Here is an 11,534-nt window from a genome sequence, read left to right as displayed (position 1 = left end):
CTAATAATACTCCTATAGTCTACCGATACTTTTAAGTACAGCACCTACAATGAAGTACTTTTATTTGCCACTAAAATCTAGAGGAAATCTTAGTGTTGACTGAAACAACAGCTTGGACATACATGTTCATGTAAAACCAACAGGTGGTGCTGTGGGACAGATAACTGGAATCAGACGGGCGACATCAAGGTCACAGCTGTAGTTTAGGTAATCACAAGAAGAGCAAAACCACTGCAGAGGAAAGAACACATTTCACTTAGTATTTCAGATAGTTCAAACTTACAACCGTACAACTCTGCAGCAGTTGGAGTTTCAACAATGAATTAAACCCTCAATAAGGTAAAACCAAAGCAGCATGAGGTGACCTTGATTGATTTACAAGAGGCATGTACGTGTCCTCTTATCTGATGGCACCTCTGCTCCAAACGGATGTTGTTGATTATAATTTCCTTCCTCTGCTCCCCATGAGGAAGCGAAGGCTGGAATCAAGACTCCCTTAAGGCCACAATGTCTCTTACCTCAGGCTTTATCATCACTCTGTGGATTGTGAGGAAATGAAGAGCAGATAGAACCTTTTTTTTTTAAAGCTGTTGGAATATATTTGTGTATATATTCAGCTTGCATGTGCTTTTTAAAATAAATGTGCGTTTCGGAGGAGATTGTACCATCTTGAAGCAGACAAACTGCTAAATTGGTTTTTAAAGAACAAGGACAAATTAAATGTCTCTGTTCGAACATTGTGTTTACCTGTAGTTACTTGATAATGGCAGGAAAATAACATAACAAGGCTCTCTTGCTGCTTGACATTCAATGCTGCTTGTCAGTCAGTTCATTATTATTCCTTGACCGTGGCAGCCTAAACTCTCTCTAATGCTCTTCTTAATAAACTTCGATTTATTTCTTCAAGTCATTTTTCTTTCACAAGGAAAAATGTAAATGTTTTGTCATAGTTGAACTTTTTTGAACGTTTGCCATTAGACCTGTCATCTTTAAAAGGAAAAACGTTCAGTTTTCATGTAGATTTAGTAATCTAACGTAGTTTTATTTGATATGACGAAGTGAGTTTAAAAAAAAAAAAAACAAGCTTTCATAAATCACAAAATGTAAAACTTATATTGCTGAGCTGTTCATGAAAAGAAGTCATTGATATCTGTTTATCTGGTTGGACTGGACTTCTCTTTTTCCTCTGGCAGGTCTGGCAGGCCGTCTATCTCTCTATCCTCTCATCTCTGCATTTCTTCATTTTAGCGTCTCGCTCTGTCACTCTTCCATGGTCACGTCTCTGCGCTCTCCCCACTTCTCGGTTTCCAGATCGTCTCTCTTGCTCTCAGTTTAATAACTGTTTTGTCACGCTCTGTGTCTTTGTCCTTCAGAGGAGTCAACTCTCCGATCAGCTCCTTAAAGATCTGTTGTTCACTTGTTTGTGTGATTCATTTTTCTATATATCACAAAAGCCTTGACAGTGATCACATATTTAAATACATGCATGAAACTTTCCTGTGACTTAGGAAATTTTATGAAATATATTTGTTTCATTCCTCATGAGATTTAGAAGTCCAAGGCCAGTCCAGTCTGAGTACTACTCGAATCATATGCTAGTTAGCTTAGCACACATTTAAAAAACCTAGGGAAAGCCTGACTCGGACCCATTGTCAAAAAACAGTAGAATGAGGTTGATATTGAGCCAAAATGTTAAGGAGGTTGAGTCAACAGCATTTCTTTTGCTTTCTTTTGCATTCAACATGCATTTTATCAGTCAAATACTTAATGTAGCATGTAGCATTGGCTTATGAGAGTGGTGCCTGAAGTCATGTGCAACTGTCAATTATTTCATTTTCAGAACTTACTGGTTTAATTTTTACAAAAAAAAAAAAATTGAAGACAAACCTTAAAACAAACAAATGTTTTAAACGTGTACTTAGATTCCCATTTTTATGTCGATGTAACAAATGAGATACAGTATAAGCATTCCACTCCGAAGCTTAAGTAGTGCTTTGTTTTAGATACAGTATATAATGAGTGATCAGATGAATGATGAGAATTAGAATGCAGGAGGATGTTGTCGGTTGGCTGGTCTGGAAGGATGAACTGACTAACAGTTTCAGGTGGAGACTGAGTGGGGGAACCGTTTCAAGTGTAGTTCTGCCCGAGCTGATCACGGCCTAGACTGTACCCCGAATTTAGACAAACGAGAGGGAGGAATGAGGAAAGAGGTTGAGTGGATGAGAAGAAGGGAAGGGAGGGAAGGTCGTCAAAGAACTGAGACAAACGGTGAAGAGTAGGATGGCTTAGTATAAGAAGACTTGTCAGGTGATTGGAGGTGTAGTCATGCTCCCGAACCTAAGTTAATATATATTAACTCCCTTTTATATTTTGAATGACTTTTAGCCAAGAAATAATGAGCTATTCCTTTAAATAAAACAGGTAAGAACATTCTGCTTTTCATCTTGACCTGCATGATCCTGACAAGTAAAAGAGCAATTTTGTATTGTCATTTCCATGCAGTCATCAAATGCAACTTCACCTTTCTCAAAAGGCTGAAATCATATGCTTCTTTGCTAAAAGAAGCTGATTGTAAGTAAGTGTTCTGTATAATGGATGGAAAATGGGACTCTTGAATCACTTTTTATCACATCTCTGAGTAAGCAAATGACATCAGAACTGGAAGACTGGAATACATGTAATAAAAAGTAAATAAAAAGTGATGTGTTACAGAGGTCACAATGTCGTTTTCAGATGGAATTGGGATATCTCTGCATGGATGTGTGGCGACCGGATCATATCATGCAGTCCACAGCACGACTGGATGCTGGGTAGTGATCAATGAATATGTAGGTCAGTGCAGGAAAAAGACTGTAGAAATTATTATTTTTAAATGTGATTGCAATGTGTCTGTTTAGTTTGTGTTTGAAATTATCGTCTGTGTGATAGAGCTGTGGAGGATTTGCTTCCTCTGCTGCACGCTTCCTGATGAGAGGTGACCTGACAGACTCTCCCATGTGACTCTGACAGCACCCAACGCAACACACACACTCCCCTCCTGAGAGACCCCATCACATAATACTTTAAGAGCAAAAGGAAACACACATTCACACACTTACAATACAAAGGTTGCCCCTGCCAATGCAACACAATACCTCTGTCTGTGTGTGTGTGTGTGTGTGTGTGTGTGTGTGTGTGTGTGTGTGTGTGTGTGTGTGTGCGCGCGCGCACACGCCCAGGAGCCATTCAGGTGGAAAATTACACTATCCAATCAATCACTAATAGATAGTCTTTGCTCTCGCAGCGGCCAATCAAAATGTCGAAATGCGCCTTCACCTTAAAGCAACGGCTAATCAGTTGCTCAGGAAGCTTCTGCTTGTCATGTTGAGCCTAATAAAATGTAATTATTCTGACTTTTTATGAGCAAATATTGATGACATTGGGCAGTGAGGAGTGATGAGAATAAATAAATGCAAGCTAATAACAAAATAGCTAAGGGGATGGAAAGAGAATGAGCGGTTTTTTTTTTTCCCAGCCCAACGCCCTTTCAGCTTGTAATTAATTCAAATTTGATTTTTTTTTTTCCTGCAAGCATATAATCCATTTCAGCATTTTTCACATTCATTTTATGGGATTTGATGTGGGCTCATTTGAATAAACATTTTGCTCCATATTAGTCGGGGTAATGAAGTGGATCTCAGATGAAAAAGGCTTTTGTTATGAGAGTGGAGACAGTCGTGGTACTGAGGAGAGTCACTCTGGTCACCTCAGCGGGGAAATTGCTGATTGGATAACAGATTCGGTTTTCAGTCTTATGCAGAATATTAATTATGATTTGTTATTTTCTTGACAAAGTTGACTGGGAAAGTGATGAGCTAGATGTTTTTTACAATGGGATTAATTGGCACCAGAGATCCGAACCATGTTGGATTGTAAAAAATGTGACAAACAAAATTAAGAATTTGTGTTGCAGATGTAAAGATTTATAACCCTTAACTTTGGTAACATTGTGTTTTGTGTTAATGGGTTATACTGTATGTCAACCTTCTTAATGCAAATCAAATAACATGTTACAGTCAACTCTTTCACTGTAAAATATTTGTTCTATATTCACCACTAGTTGCATCAGAAACCAAATCCAAATTGACACCTGATAAATAAAACAAGCAAAGATAGCCCAAACACACACACACACACACACACACACACACACACACACACACACACACACACACACACACACACACACACACAGTAGTAGTAGTATTTTTGTGTGATGAAAAGGAAATTTGAAAAGAGTTCACATGAAACTAAAAAAGTACAACAAACCTTTCTAGACACCGTAATCTCCTTTTCTCCTTTTTTGATTCAAAATACACTGTAGAGATTGACCTTTTATCATGTTTTTGATTTCTCTTTTCAAAAACTCATCATGTCATTCATGTTTTATTTAAGGAGCCTTAATTGCTGAGGTCCTTGCTGGAAAAGCAATCTTAAAGAGAACAAGAAATAGACAGGAGGAAAAAGAAGCACAGATGTGATTTTGTACAGATGATTTTATTTCTTTGTATTATTGTATGTTTGAGTACGGTCAACAAAGTCAATTCCAGCTTGTGCTAAGTGTTTTTGCCAATGTCTTAATCTAAAATACACTGAGGTAGCATGTGATTTAATGGGATTCATGACTCTTACTTCAATATCTTAATAGGCTGTCTGATTCAGCCACTTTTATTATAAACAACTTCAGTATGGAGTCAGAAAACACACTGATTTGCGCGCGCACACACACACACACACACACACACACACACACACACACACACACAGAGTTATGAATTGAAGATTAGACTGCAGGAATCAGGGATTGCTGGCTCTCAACACAAATGTCATGGTGAGTCGTAACCTTTACTGGAGCACGTTATCTGCTCTGATAGCATGGCCGAGGCCGGGACGTAGGACCAACGCGATGCGATTGGATTTGAAAGGTCCCCATCCAAGTCGGGCCCGCCGGCTATCTTTGCCTCCACAGTTCAGCAACACCAGCAGTATACGGCACGTCGAAAAGTTTCAAGAATCTGATCTGTCCTGCCTCATCTGCATCTCCCGTCCTCTGCCCTGGATTAATCAGAGTAACAAGAGCCGGTTGTCTTTCTGTTCTGGAGAGGAAGTATGACACAGAATGTGATCATAATGAAAGGAAAAAAAAGGTTTATGTAACTCTACAGCTCTGTTTTTTTGTTTTTGTTTGTTTGTTTAAATGGCTGGATATATGAGGCTAAAAGATGGGGTAGGCTGTGTTGGAGGCAGATGTGTGTTCAGAAGTGCTGACATGTGTATCTGTCACTGCGGGTCACAAGTTATGAAACTGACAATGCCAGCTCCTTGTTCAAACCTCAGAGATCACAGGATGCCCTTGATGTCAGCTCAGATAGATAAATGGGTATATGCATTATAAACTGTTTCTTTAAAAGCTGCAGGCACGCTTGCTTCCATCTTAAAAATGTGTCTTGCCATTTTTTATTTTTCTGGCACAATTATAACAAAGATAACCTTTTAATATTAAGATTCTGTAATCACTCTGACCTACTTTCTCTTTATTGTCTCGCAGACAGGTGAAACATAATGAATGCATCACACCTGGCCAAGCCTTTCCCCAACATTATAACAGCCGGCCCTCGAGCTTGAATCTTCTGCTTTTCAATTCAAACCAAACTAAACAGAAGCAAACAAAAGCAAAACAAACCAGGCAGACAAAGATGATCCAGGATGGGAATTATTTGTTCAGCATTATCAAGATCTATCTGTTTTTTTTTGTTGTTGTTTTTTTTTTTTTACAATTTTGTACAAAGATAAAATCGTCAACAATAATCATAATTAGAGTTTCTTTGTAAAGCTTTGGGGAGATTTCACTTTAGTTATTCCACTAAGCCGTCCTTTTATTCCCCCTAGCCACTCAACAAGTACAGCTAAGAGACGCCTGATGAGCCCACATAAAACAGTATGCGCCAAGTAATTAACACAACATGAAACCTAAAGTGCAACCAGCTGACTGGTGAACTTTGAACATTTTTATAGTGTGAAGGATAAAGTACTCTCTCCTCCTGTTTGACTCCTGTGGTGTTCTGTATTTACATCCAGAGGAATGTTTGAAATTCCTCTGTTGAAGAGACAGGTCAAGTAGTTTAAGTCTCTACACCACTGGTTCCCAACCTTGTTTTCCCAACCACACATTCATAGCGCATGCAGATTTTTGCTAAAATGATTGTTTTCAATCATGCAATAGTTTTCTACTGTGATGAAAGCACACATTCATTTAGAGGACATTTGTTTGTGTTTATTTATGTGGACAGAGAAAGAAAGGCTATGGGTGTAATTTCTGCACAATAGAAGACAGACAGGAAGAGGAAGTCAAGTTACTTGACATGGCTATGGCCCATGAGTAGCCTGTGTTGATATAGATCACATGTTGTATTGATCAAAAAGAAATATTTCAAGTGACCCCATTTAAAGTCCATCTGACCCCACATAGGGTTGGGACCCCAAGGCGAGGAAAGTGTGCACTATACTGCTGAAAAGAATGTGTAATGATCCCTGTAGAGATTTCAGTGATAATTCTAATATCAATTACAAGAGCTAAAGCTGAATATTACTTGCATGTTCTCTGAAAACTTTGTTTCCTAAACATTTATATTTTTGTTCAGACATATTTCACCTCAAGCTCTAATGAAAGTCAAGACTTCAGTGGAACTGTTTCTGAGGAAAACCCAAATTAATAAGCGTTTAATACCGCTTTCAAGCATTTCTGACAGATTCTTGAGACAAGACCATCAGCTCTACTTTTGGAACTGTCAGAATAGCAGACAGATGTACAGGACTAAATCTAAATATTTTCCTGCCATGAACCTTCGTAATAAGATGCTTTTGTACTTCTCTGAAATAGTTGTTATTTCTCCTTACATTACTTCTTTTGAAGTGAAGTTAAAAGTACTTCTTCACAGTAGGTATAGTATAGTGTGTGTGTCTGTCTCTTGTAGTCGTGTTCACAGTATGAGACTCACTAGAGTCCAGTTAGCATGTTTTCCTTCCAGCAGGGGGCAGTAGTGAATAGTTTCTTCTGAAAGATTCACTGACCAACTCCACACTAAAATGTAGCCTATGGGTCATTTCAGAATCACAGGTCAGTATTTGTTTTCCTATGAATGCTGTAACCCTTCTTTAGAAAAAAGTGGCCTGTGATGGATGGATTTATAAATGATACGTGTGACGATGTTTCGAAAATGATTTAAATGATTTGAGGCGGGAAAATGTTAAACATTTCTCACCACTAGACCTATTTGTCATTTAAATAAATACATTTCATGCTTCAATCACAAAACTCGTCCTGCATGTTGACAAAGAGAGAGAGGGAGATATTACCTTCACACTATTTCCTCCCAGTTTGTTAAGTGTAAGAAGTATTCTATTTTAAGTATTTACTTCTGAATTATTTCTTGAATTATGCTGCAGATGAGGATTATAACATTAGGGGGTCTCTCAGCTGTGATTTATGCTCTTACCTTGCCAGTTAGTTTGATTTGCAGCTCTTGGTGCTTCAGAGGAGCAGCGGGGCTCCACAGGGTGGCTCGATGCTCTTGTTTCTGGGACGTTGTTAAACGGCAGCTCCCCAGGTTGCTCAGCCACCGTCCAAATCCTCAATTTCTGCACCTGTTTCCAAGACAACTGACATTTAAAGGGGTGGCTCTGGTTATTGACTGTTTGCCCTTCACCGGCACTCTGCTTGTACTTGAAAAGTGTTTACTGCGACCTGTGGCTGTTCTGTTATTTTCCTCTGAAACTCCCTGTCACTGTCACTGGTAGAGGAAGATGTAAAAGAAATCAAAACTGCAGGTGAACTTTGTCAGATGGACAAGGCGAAGGAACAGGGAAGGACAGTGGAAGTGGGGGAGTCAGTGACAAAGGATATCAATTAAAAAAACATTCAAATTAAATGCTAGCTTTTAACTCTCTTTTTTTCCTATAAAACCTTCACATGCTATTTGTAAATGAGTTGGAGGACTTTCTGATGCCATGCATGGAGAATAATGAGCTCAAGATGGATGGAGAAGATTACACTTTCCTCATTACTTTTTTATGTGCTGTGTGTTCCTCTGGACAACAAAGCTACACAGTTTCATTTACACTATTTTATACAGTCTATGTAGCTACAGCGAGAAGGTTGCTGCTGCCAGCTAAAAAGAGTTGTAGCCTTTGTTGTTGTTTCATCTTAAAGTGTTCAACTCAAGAGGTGATGAAGTGGTATTACAGCCAGTTTGTCTTTTAAATCTCCTGATGCTTTTTTTTAGGTGGCTCTGGTTTGGATTTTAAATGTATGCACTTCTGGAGTTTTGGTTTTAGCAACACGCATGCACCCCTGAATAATTTCCCATTGATTATACAATATATTAAAGGTTTTTAACAAGCGCCCACCTCCCGTCTTGAAATCCTGCAGTCCGTTCAGTGTCCGCTTAAGGCTGGCTTCAGGAACACCAGAAGTCACATACACACCACAGCCAAAAAAGCCAGTTTTCACAGAATAAATCATCATGGGCCTGACTTGCCTCAGCTCCGGCTCCAACAGCATTTACAGCATGGCAGTAACTGCCGATGAGCCTCCGGAGCCCCCTGCTGTGATGGCTGACGTCACTCAAGCTTTGTTCATTAATATTTAAGTCCCCCCTATAGCGCCACCACTCAAAATTCGAGGTGCTGGTAATGAGACAACAGATTCCATGTCTTGTTTCAAGAAAAGAAAAGAAAAACACAGAGAATGGGTTTGAGTCATCTTCTATGACTAATGTGGGAAATTAGCCTAAATGGGGCAAGCCAGCCAAAAAAGAGTAACTGAGAAACAGGTTTATGTAGACACGGGTGTGATAACCACGTCACCAAATTTAAATGAAACCACATAGGATGAATGTTGTGGGGAAGTTTTCTTACCTCCTCATTCTTTGATATTGTCGTTTGGGGTCTCTTTTAAGTTGTCAACACAGAGCCTGATGTCTCAACCTGACTACTGTTTCTTTTGAGTGATGATGTTGAAATGTGATCGTAATAGGTGAAACCAGTTAGGCAAAATAATGGGATTTATAACGTCAGGTTAGCAGCACATGGAGATTTTGTATCCAGAAAGTTATTTTCCTTAAGAGAGGCACATAAGAAAAATGATAGATTGTCAACACATGAAGTACTGTATGTTATTGTGCTGTAAAAATGCAGCTTGGGAAGTAATGCTGAAATATGTACATTTTAAGATCAGATATTTGAAGATTGTACATGATGATTACGGCAAGACCTGATTTAATCGCATGGAAGCATTAATCCGTATCTTTATGTCAAAAAAAAAAAAGAGTCAGTTTGACTTAAAACTGACTTTTTAAATACTGTAAACAGATTTTGTCGATGTCAGACAAAATCATACTCCTCAGTGGGACCCAAACTGGCCTATAGGTTGGTTGTTTTTTAACTGTTTTTAACAGATGGGTAAATTTTCTATTTGAATTATTCTCCTTTTCATCCCTTTTCAGTTCTCTTTACAATAAGTTCTATACAAGCACACATGGGGTTTCAGGGAAACACTTATCTTGAATTGGCTTTATTCAGTGTTACCTCTGGGGTTGTACCTCAAAGCAAAGTAAGCTGGGTCTGACCAGTCCAAAGTTTTGTGTCATGAAGCTGGCTCTCTTTTAACCTGGTTAGAGCACTAGCTTAGGGTCAGAGTTACACCTTTAAAGCTGATGTTTATGGAAACTTTTGGAATTGTATTATGATGCTTCTGATGTCGCAGAAAGAAGCTAGGTAGTTACAGTAACACCTGTGCATCACATCACAGGAGCCAATACTTCAATGATGCAGATTTCCCTGAAACCTTCCTGAATTGCATGTTCACACATGCGCCTCAAAAGGGAGACTATTCATGTGGATGTTGATGGAGGTGGAGTCTCCACCTGCTTGAAGGACGATGGCCTCCGTACATGGGGTACAGTATGTCCCAAATTCTAGGCCATGTGTGCCCCCCAGAAAGAATAACTGCTATTTCTCTATTCTTCTTCACTAAATTAAACGAATCAAGAAGAGAGCTTATGCTTTTAAAGGAACAAAGAGAGCGGGCAATTTCATTGTACTCCTTTCCATAGAAGTAAAGTTCGCTTTAAACATATTATTAAAGAGATTGGAAAGACACTGTAGCTTGGACCCAATTTAAATTTCTGAACTTTTCACTTCTTGTTAAATATCTGCAGGTAAAGATATTTTTAGTGCGTCCACTCTCTGCATAGATCAAACTTGTGTAAGATACCTTATTTGGTTTAGATTTACATAATAGTACTTCACTTACCTTGTAAGAATTATGCATCATGCTTTATAGAGAAAAGAGAAAGTTACATTGACAAAATACTTAATAAACGACAAGTTGATCCAAATGATTGTATCATTGTGCGTTATCACGGTCTCTAAATAGGAGCTACTTTTTCTACACAGTTTGATTCACAGTTTGCAAGTCAGGCAGCACACAGCGTTACAGAGTTCACTCTAACACGACAGAAAAAACAGTCTTGTTTCCCGGCGTCATCTTTTAGCTGTCATAGCACCCAGTTAGAAATTTCCCATTAGAGCAAGCGTATGTTAGTAAGACTGAGGAAGCTGAATTAAAAAAAAAAAAAAAAAAAAGATTCCCAGAGTTGTAACAAAGAGTGGTTATTTGTTTTGTCAGTTAAGTCTGTCTCAAGCCACATCGCTCTGTGAATTGTTGAGTTCAGTGGATGTTTTGCGTGTTGTTTCCTCTAATGAGCCAGTTTAATGTCAAAACTTGAAATAGCGAGACCCAAGAAGTAAGGGAAGAGGACAGAACTAGATCATATAAGCTGCTTTGTTGCATCAGTTTACATTTCCATTTAGTCTTCATTGAGTATGTGATGATAAGTACAGAAATTGTGTTTGAGCTGTATCTCTGGGAAACTCTTCACAAATTGTCATGTTCAAATGTTCGAATCTCCTTTCAATGCTATGTGACGTGTCTTTAAAGGTCATGCATACAGCCTTTTGTAATAGTGAGAAAGGCCCATGTGAAGTTAAAAAGAAATAGCTGAAAGGCAGGCAGACAGATACGAGACAGACTAATGGAGCAAAAGACAGGCCACTTGATGCATAGTCACTCCAACGTGCATCTCCTGACAAGGGCTTTCAAGGTCAACGAGATGAAAAAGCTAACCATAATCTTGAAGTCACACTTTTTCCCTCAGCCTGAGTTACACCAGCCTCCGTCCTCACCCCTTTGTTTTTTTTTTTTTTACGTTCTCTTTCTGTCTCTTTCACTCTCCTCTCCCTGTGTCGACTCCCTGATCTGGCTGCAGACAGCGTGTAAGTGCTCTAACCCAGAGAAGTCTCCAGGAGCTCCTGTGATTGGCTCTGCTTTGCAGCACAGTTCACAATCGATTAAGGCACGGTGAGCTCCCGTTAACAGCTTTTCTCTGCTGCTCCTGTGGCTTTGATACTGTCACATAGACTCCAACTTCGCC

This window comes from Symphodus melops (genome assembly GCF_947650265.1).
Source record: "Symphodus melops genome assembly, chromosome: 4".
Classification (NCBI taxonomy): Eukaryota; Metazoa; Chordata; class Actinopteri; order Labriformes; family Labridae; genus Symphodus; species Symphodus melops.
The sequence above is the reverse complement of the archived record's forward strand: the minus strand, read 5'-3'. Positions refer to the sequence as shown.